The sequence below is a fragment of the Oncorhynchus nerka genome, unplaced genomic scaffold (genome assembly GCF_034236695.1).
Source record: "Oncorhynchus nerka isolate Pitt River unplaced genomic scaffold, Oner_Uvic_2.0 unplaced_scaffold_761, whole genome shotgun sequence".
Taxonomy (NCBI): Eukaryota; Metazoa; Chordata; class Actinopteri; order Salmoniformes; family Salmonidae; genus Oncorhynchus; species Oncorhynchus nerka.
Genome location: NW_027040453.1, coordinates 366,421 through 382,003, shown reverse-complemented (window position 1 = coordinate 382,003; position 15,583 = coordinate 366,421). Strand labels below are relative to the sequence as shown.

At 40.3% G+C, this 15,583-nt stretch overlaps 1 pseudogene; it reads left to right on the top strand.

Annotated features, from left to right (window-relative positions):
• The first annotated feature begins 3,566 nt into the window (after positions 1-3,566).
• Positions 3,567-15,345, top strand: LOC135571108 (NLR family CARD domain-containing protein 3-like; annotated as a pseudogene).
• Positions 15,346-15,583: the final 238 nt, after the last annotated feature.

Sequence of the window (15,583 nt, the reverse complement as noted above, 5' to 3'; positions counted from 1 at the left end):
TTGTTATCATATGAAAACATAACTGAATATTGTACATCATATTAGCATCAACATACATTATTGTACATCATATTAGCATCAACATACATTATTGTGCATCATATTAGCATCAACATACATTATTGTACATCATATTAGCATCAACATACATTATTGTACATCATATTAGCATCAACATACATTTATTGTACATCATATTAGCATCAACATACATTATTGTACATCATATTAGCATCAACATACATTATTGTTTAGTTCAATTTCACCTATTTAATTGTTCCCTATTTCAGTTCATGTTTTGTTCCATGTAATCTTTTGGTTCTTAATGCATAATAAGCATCATCACCAGGAGGAACATATTGGATGCTGATCTGGTCAGCTGTCGAAAGAAGATATCAATTTAAAGAGAGAATTGTTCATCAGGGCCTGAGATCAAAGTCAATATTCACACCACTAGGGGTCAGTGTTTTTAGGATATCCAGCAAGCCTCCCTTTGTCGTAAGTAGGATCTCCATGTTACCTCTCTGTAGTAGTAGGATCTCCATGTTACCTCCTCTCCTCTGTAGTAGTAGGATCTCCATGTTACCTCCTCTCCTCTGTAGTAGTAGATCTCCATGTTACCTCCTCTCCTCTGTAGTAGTAGGATCTCCATGTTACCTCCTCTCCTCTGTAGAAGGAGGATCTCCATGTTACCTCCTCTGTAGAAGGAGGATCTCCATGTTACCTCCTCTGTAGTAGGAGGATCTCCATGTTACCTCCTCTGTAGTAGGAGGATCTCCATGTTACCTCCTCTCCTCTGTAGAAGGAGGATCTCCATGTTACCTCCTCTGTAGAAGGAGGATCTCCATGTTACCTCCTCTGTAGTAGGAGGATCTCCATGTTACCTCCTCTGTAGAAGGAGGATCTCCATGTTACCTCTCTCCTCTGTAGAAGGAGGATCTCCATGTTACCTCCTCCTCTCCTCTGTAGAAGGAGGATCTCCATGTTACCTCCTCTCCTCTGTAGTAGTAGGATCTCCATGTTACCTCCTCTGTAGTAGGAGGATCTCCATGTTACCTCCCCTCCTCTGTAGTAGGAGGATCTCCATGTTACCTCCTCTGTAGTAGGAGGATCTCCATGTTACCTCCTCTCCTCTGTAGAAGGAGGATCTCCATGTTACCTCCTCTGTAGAAGGAGGATCTCCATGTTTCTCCTCTCCTTGGTAGAGCAACATGCTCAACGCCACACTTATAGACCACCAGTGGGGGTTACTTGAAGAGGTGTGTGATGTGTTTTCTGATTGTAGAATATTCCAGTGCTTTTTCAGGATTGCTTACATTTTCTCCCAGTACTTGGTAAACTTGGTGCAAAAGACGGTTGTTGTTTTAAAGTAATTCCTCTCTTGGTTTTTGAGATATTTTCATCATTGCAGCATCAAGAGTTTTGAGTTTTGTCCTTGTAGCCTCTAGTCCTTCCTCTCATTTTGAATTTATCTGTCTTGCTTTTTGCATTGCTGTCAAAATCAATAGTTTTTCCACCATACAGTTTCCTCTGGGGGAATTGTAGAAACACTGAAAATAAGGGATGTTTAGTGTAGGGTGGTTATTTTTTATTTAACTAGGCAAGTCAGTTAAGAACAAATTCTTATTTTCAATGATGGCCTAGGAACAGTGGGTTAACTGCCTGTTCAGGGGCAGAGCGACAGATTTGTACCTTGTCAGCTCCGGTGTTTGAACTTGCAACCTTGCAAACTAGTCCAACGCTCTAACCACTAGGCTACACTGCCGACCATAAAGCATCAGTTATAGCAATATGATGGACCATGAAGCATCAGTTATAGGCTACAAGCAGCAATATGATGGACATAAAATAGCATACAACTACAGACTATATGATTGCCATTATTTTCTAAAATGGTCTCATTACTTTAGTTAGCTATATATCTCATATTAGGGCTGTGTTGATTTGGGAGAGCAAAAAATAGTGATTATAGCAGGTATTGAACCCCGGGTAAATAATCACTAGTCAGAACCTCAACCTCAGTATACATTCATTATAAAAATCATCTTAATATCTGATATTGTGAGTAAACAACCTCGGAATAGAAAAGACAAGAGTGCGTCTTCCAGCCCTCCAATAAATTACATAATTCAACCCTCCCGGTTAGTAAATTTACCTCAACATGCCCCGGAGAAGGTAGAGAACGACACAAGCTTTTTAGTGGGGCTGCCAGACTGACTACAACGCTTGCTGAGTTGACTAATAGCGAGAGAAGGCAGAGCAGCTCGATGATGGTCGATTAATTTGACAGTGAATGTACCTGGAAAATATATTTTCTAGACCAGAGGTGACTAAATTCCTTTTCAGGTTTATTGATAATTGTTATATTAATGAAGTATCATTTCAAAACATGAGCATAAAACCAGGTAATAATAAACATGAATCATCATTATATTACTTCACAGTAATCTGTTAAATGCTTTTTCAGTCCTTCCTCTTGCGTTAGCAGTGTGGAAAGGACAGAAAGAAGCACACAGGAGTTTTCCTGTGAGGGGAGTAAATATTGTATCCAGGGAGAAACTAAACTAATCTTCTGAAATGTCATTTGTGTTCTTATGCTGCCATCTATTGGAATTATGTCGCATCTGCAGTAGTACCGAATAATGTGTAATTATTTACTAAAGTAGTAATTACTCAGAATTGCAAAATACAAAATGTTCTAGTTCATTTTACCACTTACAAAAAATAAAAATAAAATAAAAATAACCATTATAGCTTAAAAACAGACAATTCAAATGACATCAACTAAAACACCATACATTTAGATAATTAATTATATATATATATTATATATACAGTATATCACAAAAACCGTGAGTACACCCCTCACATTTTTGTACATATTTGAGTATATCTTTTCATGTGACAACATTGAAGAAATGACACTTTGCTACAATGTAAAGTAGTGAGTGTACAGCTTGTATAACAGTGTAGATGTGCTGTCCCCTCAAAATGTCCAATTTGGGCCCAATTAGCCATTTTCCCTCACGCGGTCATGTGACTCGTTAGTGTTACAAGGTCTCAGGTGTTTGTAAGGCTTTCTTCTGGGGCGACAGCCATGCAGACCAATTTGATGCAGTGTATGGCATATGTACCTATGAGGAACATTACAGGCCTCTCTCATCTTTTTAAGTGGGAGAACTTGCACAATTGGTGGCTGACTCATTTTTGCCCCACTGTGTGTATATATATATATAAAATATATATATTTTTAAATTAACATTATCTGCCAAAGAAGTAAAGCCCTGTAGACAAAGAAGAGCTCTGCAGCAGGTACCAAAATATTCAAAGGACATTTGCTCAAAAGTGACGTTACAAGTTTATCATCTTTCAAAGCAGAATGACTTTCTCATTGCACCTCAACTGTAGTGTGCGATATACCAAAGCTAATTTGCAAACATTTCTGTAAAGTGATATATAGCGTTTTGGTATAAAACTCTTCTCAAGTTTCCATATCTGAGCTCAGAGGAGATGAGAGATGTAATGTTTGTCTCTGTTGTGTTGAAGACCAATCAAGCAGGAGAGACCAGCCTCCCCTGTTCCCAGCTGTGTTTCCATGAAGAGTGACCGGTCTATGGAACCTCCTATAATGTTTAGAGAGGGAGACTATTCTACTGAACAAAGGTAAGAAGAACTCATGGGTCCTGGTCAGTGAGTTAAACAACACTGTCTCTAGTCATTTCTCCTCCCATTTTCCCATTTATTGTTGTTGTTTTCATAATCCATAGGCTAATCCTTTTGTCCATTTGCATAGTCCTAAAAAAATATTAAACAAACACAACATTCCCTCCCTCTGTGTGTGTGTGTGTGTGTGTGTGTGTGTGTGTACTCCCTGGATGAGGAGATGTAATCTCATGTTTTGTCCACAGAAACCAACAGGAGAGATCAGAGTCAGAGATTCTCAGTGGTCAGTCTTCCCAGAGTCATCAAACAGACCTGGACTCCATATTCAGTGTATGTGGTCCTGTTATGTACATTTGTTTCTTGTTTACCTCAAGTAAAGTTGATCTGTCAATCATTCATTAATGTGTTAATGAGAAGCATTTAGTCTCTTGCTTAACTTATTTACTTTATTTATTTCAGTTGCTTGAAGAGAAAATGATGACATTTGTGAAGAACGAGCTGAAGCTGTTCAAGAGGAATCTTAGTCCAGAACTCCCAGAAGGCTTTGAGAGTCAGAAGCAGGATAAGGAAGTGGTGGATGCTGAAGATGAGAAGCAGGAGAGCAGTGCCAGAGAGGGGGCTCTGAAGATCACACTGCACATCCTGAGGAAAATGAACCAGAAGGAGCTTGCTGACACACTGGAGAAATGTAAGATCTGTCTGCCTCATGTTGAATGGTGTTTTATAACATTTAAAAGCTGTAGCTAAAGTACAGCTAAAGTAGCTGTGTAACTCAATGATATTGTAGCTGCCTTAACACAACACCTAGTGACCTCATCAAGTAGCAGCAGGGATGTGTTGTGGTGATTCATTTAGAGAGAGAAAAATTAATAATACCATCAATAATACCAATAATAATATAATCAGTCACACCAGTCTGTAATGCATTATGAAAACATTTACACATTTATACAGTCAGTTTAGAGAATACATTATTATAATTTACAACTTTATAACAGTCCTACAATACTGTAGACATTAAAACAGACGTAATATTAATATCCTCTGTGTTATTTCTAGATTCAGATGAGCTTGCTGTGATTTGCCAACGTGAACTCAAATCTAATCTAAAGAAGAAGTTTCAATGTGTATTTGAGGGGATCGCTAAACAAGGAAACCCAACACTTCTCAACAAGATCTACACAGAGCTCTACATCACAGAGGGTGGAACAGGAGAGGTCAATAATGAACATGAGCTGAGACAGATTGAGACAACGACCAGGAAACAAGCAAGACCAGAGACTGCAATCAAATGTAACGACATCTTCAAACCCTTAACTGGACAAGACAAACCTATCAGAACTGTGCTGACAAAGGGAGTCGCTGGCATTGGAAAAACAGTCTCTGTGCAGAAGTTCATTCTGGACTGGGCTGAAGGAAAAGCAAATCAGGATGTCCAATTTGTATTTTCATTCCCTTTTCGGGAGCTGAATTTGATGAAAGAGGACAGACACACTTTCATTGAACTTCTTAATCACTTCTCAATGGAAACCAAACAATCAGGAATCTCCATCTACAACAAGTACAAAGTTCTGTTCATCTTTGATGGTCTGGATGAGTGCCGACTGCCCCTAGACTTCCAGAAGAACAAGATCTGTTGGGACGTCACAGAGTCAACCTCAGTGGATGTTCTGCTGACAAATCTCATCAAGGGAAATCTGCTTCCCTCTGCTCTCCTCTGGATAACTACCCGACCTGCAGCAGCCAATAAGATCCCTTCAGGGTGTGTTGACCAGGTGACTGAGGTACGAGGGTTCAATGACCCACAGAAGGAGGAGTACTTCAGGAAGAGATTCAGTGATGAGGACCTGGCCAGCAGAATCATCTCACACATAAAGACATCAAGGAGCCTCCACATCATGTGCCACATTCCAGTCTTCTGTTGGATTTCTGCAACAGTCCTTGAACACATGTTGAAACATAAGAGAGAAGAGATGCCCAAGACTCTGACTGAGATGTACACACACCTTGTGGTGTTTCATACCAAACAGAAGAATGAAAAGTATCTTGGGAAAGAAGAGACAGGTCCACACTGGAATAAAGAGAGCATTCTGTCACTGGGAAAACTGGCTTTTCAACAGCTTGTGAAGGGCAATCTGATTTTCTATGAAGGAGACCTGAAGGAGGCTGGCATTGATGTCAATGAAGCCTCAGTGTACTCAGGATTGTGCACACAGCTCTTTAAAGAGGAATGTGGGCTGTACCAGGACAAGGTGTACTGCTTTGTTCATCTGAGCATTCAGGAGTTTCTGGCTGCTGTATATGTGTTCCTCTCTTTCATCAACAACAATGAGAATCTCATGGATGAACCTCAATCAATGTTCAGATACTTTTCGTCGCTCTTCAGAGAGAAGCCTAAAGTTACTGAAGTTACTTTCTACAAGAGTGCTGTGGATAAAGCCTTACAAAGTGAGACGGGAAACCTGGACCTTTTCCTCCGCTTCCTTCTAGGCCTCTCACTGGAGTCAATCAGAAGCACTTACGAGGTCTACTGACAAAGACAAGAAGCAGCTCACAGAGCCATGAAGAAACAGTCAAGTACATCAAGGAGAAGATCAGGAGAATCCCTCTCCAGAGAGGAGCATCAATCTGTTCCACTGTCTGAATGAACTGAATGACCGTTCTCTAGTGGAGGAGATTCAAAGCTTCCTGAGATCTGGAAGTCTCTCTCGAGCCAAACTGTCACCTGCACAGTGGTCAGCTCTGGTCTTTGTGTTGCTGACTTCAGAAAAGGAGCTGGATGTGTTTGACCTGAAGAAATACTCCAGATCAGAGGAAGGTCTTCTGAGGCTGCTGCCAGTGGTCAAAGCCTCCAGAGCTGCTCTGTGAGTAAATAAAATGACATATAAGAACTAATCATCAGGAAGAAATATTCATTATAAAATATGTATTATAATATGTATATAATATTACATTGAAAAACATATTGAATAAATTCATTGATTTTCACATTAGTATAACAATATGACCATACAATTCTAGGAGACGGAAGATTAATCTATATGTTGTTTGAGAGAATAAACCAAATGCATCTACCATTGTCCTTCTACACTACTGGTGTTAAATAAACAGTGTGTTTGTGAAGTCATGATGATCTCTTTGTCAGGCTGTCAGGCTGTGGAATCACAGAGGAAGGCTGTGCTTCTCTGGTCTCAGCTCTGGAGTCAAACCCCTCACACCTGAGAGAGCTGGATCTGAGTAACAATGACCTGAAGGATTCAGGAGTGAAGCTGCTCTCTGCTGGACTGGGGAATCCCCACTGTAAACTGGAGACTCTGAGGTCAGTATTATCAGGTATGAAAGCACTTTTATGTATGTAGTTCTCCCATTTGAAAAGTCGTAATTATTCGGTTATATTCACTTATAGTGTATTAAAGTAGTCATAAGTTTAGTATTTGGTCCCATATTCTATGCCTGCAGTGATTACATCAAGCTTGTGATTCTACTAACTTGTTGAATTAATTTGCAGTTTGTCTTGGTTGTGTTTGGGATGTTTTTCCTAATAGAAACTGAATGGTGAATAATGTCCTGTCATTTTGGAGTCACTTCACTTGTATTGTCAGTAAGAATAGAAGATGTTTCTGAACACTTCTACATTCATGTGGATGTTACTATGATGATGAATAATCATGAATGAATAGAGAATAATGATGAATGAGAAAGTTACTGAGGTACAAAGATCAGACCTCCTCTGTTATTGGTAATGGTGAGAGGTTAGCATGTTTTGTTATAGCCTCTGTTATTGGTAATGGTGAGAGGTTAGTATGTTTTGTTATAGCCTCTGTTATTGGTAATGGTGAGAGGTTAGTATGTTTTGTTGTAGCCTCTGTTATTGGTAATGGTGAGAGGTTAGCATGTTTTGTTGTAGCCTCTGTTATTGGTAATAGTGAGAGGTTAGCATGTTTTGTTGTAGCCTCTGTTATTGGTAATAGTGAGAGGTTAGTATGTTTTGTTGTAGTCTCTGTTATTGGTAATGGTGAGAGGTTAGCATGTTTTGTTGTAGCCTCTGTTATTGGTAATGGTGAGAGGTTAGCATGTTTTGTTGTAGTCTCTGTTATTGGTAATGGTGAGAGGTTAGCATGTTTTGTTGTTGTCTGTTATTGGTAATGGTGAGAGGTTAGCATGTTTTGTTGTAGCCTCTGTTATTGGTAATGGTGAGAGGTTAGTATGTTTTGTTGTAGCCTCTATTATTGGTAATGGTGAGAGGTTAGCATGTTTTGTTGTAGCCTCTGTTATTGGTAATGGTGAGAGGTTAGCATGTTTTGTTGTAGCCTCTTTAACTTTCTCACTCATTATTATTCATGATTCATTCATGATCTTTCTCAGTCAAGGCGTCACAGGCTTGATGTCTCATTGTGTTCGAGGAATATGGGACCAGATAAACTTTTTGTCTAATCACTTTAAGTGTCAGAATAGTTATGACTTCTTCAAAAGGGGGGACTAGATACATTAAATTAATTTAATTTTTCTAAACGTTGAAACAGAAATGTATTAAAATATCCTCAAATAAAAGGTGACATTATATACTGTCACCTCATATGAAACATTTGATCTGAAATCCAAAATGCTGGAGTATAGAGACACATTTATTTACAGTACCTCTGTTATTGGTGCAGGCTGTCTGGTCAACCCCAACACATTATTTGTGCACAGGTTACAGTGTAAGCAGGGAAAGCTAAGTGAAATATTTTAATATAACCTGTCTGTCATTGTATTTCTTCTGTGTTTCAGACTCACTGTCTGTAAACTCACAGACACATCCTGTAAAGTGTTGGCCTCAGTTCTCAGTTCAAACCCCTCACACCTGAGAGAGCTGGACCTGAGTAACAATGACCTGAAGGATTCAGGAGTGAAGCTGCTCTCTGCTGGACTGGGAATCCCCACTGTAAACTGGAGACTCTGAGGTCAGTATTATCAGGTATGAAAGCACTTTTATGTATGTAGTTCTCCCATTTGAAAAGTCGTAATTATTGGTTATATTCACTTATAGTGTATTAAAGTAGTCATAAGTTTAGTATTTGGTCCCATATTCTATGCCTGCAGTGATTACATCAAGCTTGTGATTCTACTAACTTGTTGAATTAATTTGCAGTTTGTCTTGGTTGTGTTTGGGATGTTTTTCCTAATAGAAACTGAATGGTGAATAATGTCCTGTCATTTTGGAGTCACTTCACTTGTATTGTCAGTAAGAATAGAAGATGTTTCTGAACACTTCTACATTCATGTGGATGTTACTATGATGATGAATAATCATGAATGAATAGAGAATAATGATGAATGAGAAAGTTACTGAGGTACAAAGATCAGACCTCCTCTGTTATTGGTAATGGTGAGAGGTTAGCATGTTTTGTTGTAGCCTCTGTTATTGGTAATGGTGAGAGGTTAGTATGTTTTGTTGTAGTCTCTGTTATTGGTAATGGTGAGAGGTTAACATGTTTTGTTGTAGTTTCTGTTATTGGTAATGGTGAGAGGTTAGTATGTTTTGTTGTAGTCTCTGTTATTGGTAATGGTGAGAGGTTAGCATGTTTTGTTGTAGCCTCTGTTATTGGTAATGGTGAGAGGTTAGCATGTTTTGTTGTAGCCTCTGTTATTGGTAATGGTGAGAGGTTAGCATGTTTTGTTGTAGTCTCTGTTATTGGTAATGGTGAGAGGTTAGCATGTTTTGTTGTAGCCTCTGTTATTGGTAATGGTGAGAGGTTAGCATGTTTTGTTGTAGTCTCTGTTATTGGTAATGGTGAGAGGTTAGCATGTTTTGTTGTTGTCTGTTATTGGTAATGGTGAGAGGTTAGCATGTTTTGTTGTAGCCTCTGTTATTGGTAATGGTGAGAGGTTAGCATGTTTTGTTGTAGTCTCTGTTATTGGTAATGGTGAGAGGTTAGCATGTTTTGTTGTAGCCTCTTTAACTTTCTCACTCATTATTATTCATGATTCATTCATGATCTTTCTCAGTCAAGGCGTCACAGGCTTGATGTCTCATTGTGTTCGAGGAATATGGGACCAGATAAACTTTTGTCTAATCACTTTAAGTGTCAGAATAGTTATGACTTCTTCAAAAGGGGGGACTAGATACATTAAATTAATTTAATTTTTCTAAACAGTGAAACAGATATGTATTAAAATATCCTCAAATAAAAGGTGACATTATATACTGTCACCTCATATGAAACATTTGATCTGAAATCCAAAATGCTGGAGTATAGAGACACATTTATTTACAGTACCTCTGTTATTGGTGCAGGCTGTCTGGTCAACCCCAACACATTATTTGTGCACAGGTTACAGTGTAAGCAGGGAAAGCTAAGTGAAATATTTTAATATAACCTGTCTGTCATTGTATTTCTTCTGTGTTTCAGACTCACTGTCTGTAAACTCACAGACACATCCTGTAAAGTGTTGGCCTCAGTTCTCAGTTCAAACCCCTCACACCTGAGAGAGCTGGACCTGAGTAACAATGACCTGAAGGATTCAGGAGTGAAGCTGCTCTCTGCTGGACTGGGGAATCCCCACTGTAAACTGGAGACTCTGAGGTCAGTATTCCTGTAGTTGGTCAACAAGTGATAACTGTTCACCAGATCCACATGTGTTTACCAGACACACACAGTCCACACCATATGTGTTTGGACAGTGAAGCTTACAGTTTTACATTTGGTGCTATGCACAAGCATTTTGGATTTGAGACAGAATGTTTCAAATTGGGAGACAGTACAGAATGTCACCTTTTATTTAAAGGTATTTTCATACATATATATTTTACTGTTTATAAATGAAAGCACTTTATGTATCTAGTTCTCCCATTTGAAAAAGTGATAATATTTTGGATGTGTTTGAGGTCAGTATAATATATATTGTGGACTGTATACTCAATACAATCTAAATCTGATACCTCACTGTCTAAATAGATATGGTGTGGACTGTATACTCAATACAATCTAAATCTGATACCTCACTGTCTAAATAGATATGGTGTGGACTGTATACTCAATACAATCTAAATCTGATACCTCACTGTCTAAATAGATATGGTGTGGACTGTATACTCAATACAATATAAATCTGATACCTCACTGTCAAAATAGATATGGTGTAGACTGTATACTCAATACAATCTACATCTGATACCTCACTGTCTGTCTTCTGACTGATACTGATTTTTAAACTGGTCTGGTCAGTCTACTCAAATATTTGTTAATATGCATCTTTCTATCTACAAGCAATACTTGGAAAATGTGTCATTTCTAGGCTGTGCCTCTCTGGTCTGAGGCTAAACCCAACACGTTATTTGTGCACAGGTTACAGTGTAAGCAGAGAAAGCTAAGCGAAATATTTTAATACATCCTGTCTGTCATTGTATTTCTTCTGTGTTTCAGACTCACTGTCTGTAAACTCACAGACACATCCTGTAAAGTGTTGGCCTCAGTTCTCAGTTCAAACCCCTCACACCTGAGAGAGCTGGATCTGAGTAACAATGACCTGAAGGATTCAGGAGTGAAGCTGCTCTCTGCTGGACTGGGGAATCCCCACTGTAAACTGGAGACTCTGAGGTCAGTATTCCTGTAGTTGGTCAACAAGTGATAACTGTTCACCAGATCCACATGTGTTTACCAGACACACATAGTCCACACCATATGTGTTTGGACAGTGAAGCTTACAGTTTTACATTTGGTGCTATGCACAAGCATTTTGGATTTGAGACAGAATGTTTCAAATTGGGAGACAGTACAGAATGTCACCTTTTATTTAAAGGTATTTTCATACATATATATTTTACTGTTTATAAATGAAAGCACTTTATGTATCTAGTTCTCCCATTTGAAAAAGTGATAATATTTTGGATGTGTTTGAGGTCAGTATAATATATATTGTGGACTGTATACTCAATACAATCTAAATCTGATACCTCACTGTCTAAATAGATATGGTGTGGACTGTATACTCAATACAATCTAAATCTGATACCTCACTGTCTAAATAGATATGGTGTGGACTGTATACTCAATACAATCTAAATCTGATACCTCACTGTCTAAATAGATATGGTGTAGACTGTATACTCAATACAATCTACATCTGATACCTCACTGTCTGTCTTCTGACTGATACTGATTTTTAAACTGCTCTGGTCAGTCTACTCTGGTCAGTCCAAATATTTGTTAATATGCATCTTTCTATCTACAAGCAATACTTGGAAAATGTGTCATTTCTAGGCCTCTCTGGTCTGAGGCTAAACCCAACACGTTATTTGTGCACAGGTTACAGTGTAAGCAGGGAAAGCTAAATAAATATTTTAATACATCCTGTCTGTCATTGTATTTCTTCTGTGTTTCAGACTCACTGTCTGTAAACTCACAGACACATCCTGTAAAGTGTTGGCCTCAGTTCTCAGTTCAAACCCCTCACACCTGAGAGAGCTGGATCTGAGTAACAATGACCTGAAGGATTCAGGAGTGAAGCTGCTCTCTGCTGGACTGGGGAATCCCCACTGTAAACTGGAGACTCTGAGGTCAGTATTCCTGTAGTTGGTCAACAAGTGATAACTGTTCACCAGATCCACATGTGTTTACCAGACACACATAGTCCACACCATATGTGTTTGAGGTCAGTATAATATATATTGTGGACTGTATATTCAATACAATCTAAATCTGATTCCTCACTGTCTAAATAGATATGGTGTGGACTGTATACTCAATACAATCTAAATCTGATACCTCACTGTCTAAATAGATATGGTGTGGACTGTATACTCAATACAATCTAAATCTGATACCTCACTGTCTAAATAGATATGGTGTGGACTGTATACTCAATACAATCTAAATCTGATTCCTCACTGTCTGTCTTCTGACTGATACTGATTTTTAAACTGGTCTGGTCAGTCAACTCAAATATTTGTACTATAATGTTTCTATCTGCAGGCAATACTTTGATCATTTGTTATTTTTTATGATGATACACTATTTTATGAATAGATATATCAGGTTTCAGGACACTGATATATCTGAATATGTTGAAAACAATATACTGCCACTATTTTCACCACCAAAGAATATCAGTGTGATTTTAATATGATTTGACTCTTTGCAGGCTGTCAGGCTGTCTAGTCACAGAGGAAGGCTGTGCTTCTCTGGTCTCAGCTCTGAGGTCAAACCCCTCACACCTGAGAGAGCTGGACCTGAGCTACAATCACCCAGGAGACTCAGGAGTCAGACTGCTCTCTGCTGGACTGGAGGATCCACACTGCAGACTGGAGAAACTCAAGTATGTAGAGGGTTTATGTCAATGTTCATATCAGACATGTTGGACTTATCAGGCTGGTTAAGACAAACATTCTGACCACCACTTGGACAAGTTATATGCTGTGTGTGTGTGTGTGTGTGTGTGTGTGTGTGTGTGTGAGAGAGTTCAGGTGTATCCCTCAATGACTGTCTGTTCTTCTGCTTACCGCTACAGTGTGGAACATGGTGGAGAGAACAGAATGAAACCAGGACTTAGAAAATGTGAGTGTTGACAGCTGTGAAGAATATGACTAAGAATAAATCTTAATTCAAGTTAAGTCAAAGTCAAAGACCACCATCATTACTGACTTGGTCATATTAAATATCAGCTGTAGTTCTACAGAAGCAGAAATCAGGGACACCAAAGTTTATAAAGAATTGCTTTGTGTTTGTGTGTGTGTGTGTGTGTGTGTGTGTGTGTGTGTGTGTGTGTGTGTGTGTGTAATAAGTGTGTTTTATATTACCATACAGTATAACATATGATCATTCAACAAGTCTCAAGTTACCTTAACTTCTCCTTTTGATACCTAGAAACATCTACATTAAATTAATTAGTGAAAAGTGAGTTAACATTCTAATGTGAATGATGATGATTTCTAATATTGTGTCTGGTTTCATCCATCAGATGTCTGTGATCTCACACTGGACCCAAACACAGTAAACAGACTCCTCTCTCTGTCTGAGGAGAACAGAAAGGTGACATGGAGGACAGAGGAGCAGCCGTATCCTGATCACCCAGAGAGATTTGAGTACTGTGAACAGGTGCTGTGTAGAGAGGGTCTGACTGGGCGCTGTTACTGGGAGGTAGAGTGGAGTGGGAGAGGGGCTGTTATAGGAGTGACATATAAAGGAATCAGCAGGAGAGGAGGGGTTGATGACTGTTGTCTTGGATGGAATGACAAGTCCTGGAGTCTGAACTGCTCTGACAACAGTTACATTGCCTATCACAATAATAATTCCACTACCATAGACGTCCCCTCCTCCAGCTCCCACAGAGTAGGAGTGTATCTGGACTGGCCAGCCGGCACTCTGTCCTTCTATAGAGCCTCCTCTGACACACTGACCCACCTGATCACATTCACCTCCACATTCACTGAGCCCCTCTATCCAGGGATTAGGGTTTATTATTTTGGCGACTCAGTGTCCCTGAAATAATAACCTGACACACACACACACACACACACAGGACACACACACACAGGACACACACACACAGGACACACACACACACTGACTGGACACACACACACACTGGACACACACACACACTGGACACACACACACACTGGACACACACACACACTGGACACACACACACACTGGACACACACACACTCTGGACACACACACACACTGGACACACACACACACTGGACACACACACACACTGGACACACACACACTGGACACACACACACACACTGGACACACACACTGGACACACACACACTGGACACACACACACACACACTGGACACACACACACACTGGACACACACACACACACACACTGGACACACACACACACTGGACACACACACACACTGGACACACACACACACTGGACACACACACACACACTGGACACACACACACACACTGGACACACACACACACACTGGACACACACACACACACACTGGACACACACACACACTGGACACACACACACACACTGGACACACACACACACACTGGACACACACACACACTGGACACACACACACACTGGACGCACACACACACTCTGGACACACACACACACAGACTGGACACACACACACAGGACACACACACACAGGACACACACACACACTGACTGGACACACACACACACTGGACACACACACACACACACACACACTGGACACACACACACACTGGACACACACACACTCTGGACACACACACACACTGGACACACACACACACACTGGACACACACACTGGACACACACACACACTGGACACACACACACACACACTGGACACACACACACACTGGACACACACACACACACACACACACACACTGGACACACACACACACTGGACACACACACACACACTGGACACACACACACACACTGGACACACACACACACACTGGACACACACACACACACACTGGACACACACACACACTGGACACACACACACACACACACACACTGGACACACACACACACACTGGACACACACACACACTGGACACACACACACACTGGACGCACACACACACTCTGGACACACACACACACAGACTGGACACACACACACACACACACACACACACTGGACGCACACACACACTCTGGACACACACACACACACTGGACACACACACACACACTGGACACACACACACTGGACAAATACACACGCACACACACACTCTGGACGCACACACACACTCTGAACACACACACACACTCTGGACACACACACACTCTGGACACACACACACTCTGGACACACACACACACTGGACACACACACACACACTGGACACACACACACACACTGGACACACACACACACACACACACAGACAGGACACACACACACAGACAGGACACACACACACAGACAGGACACACACACAC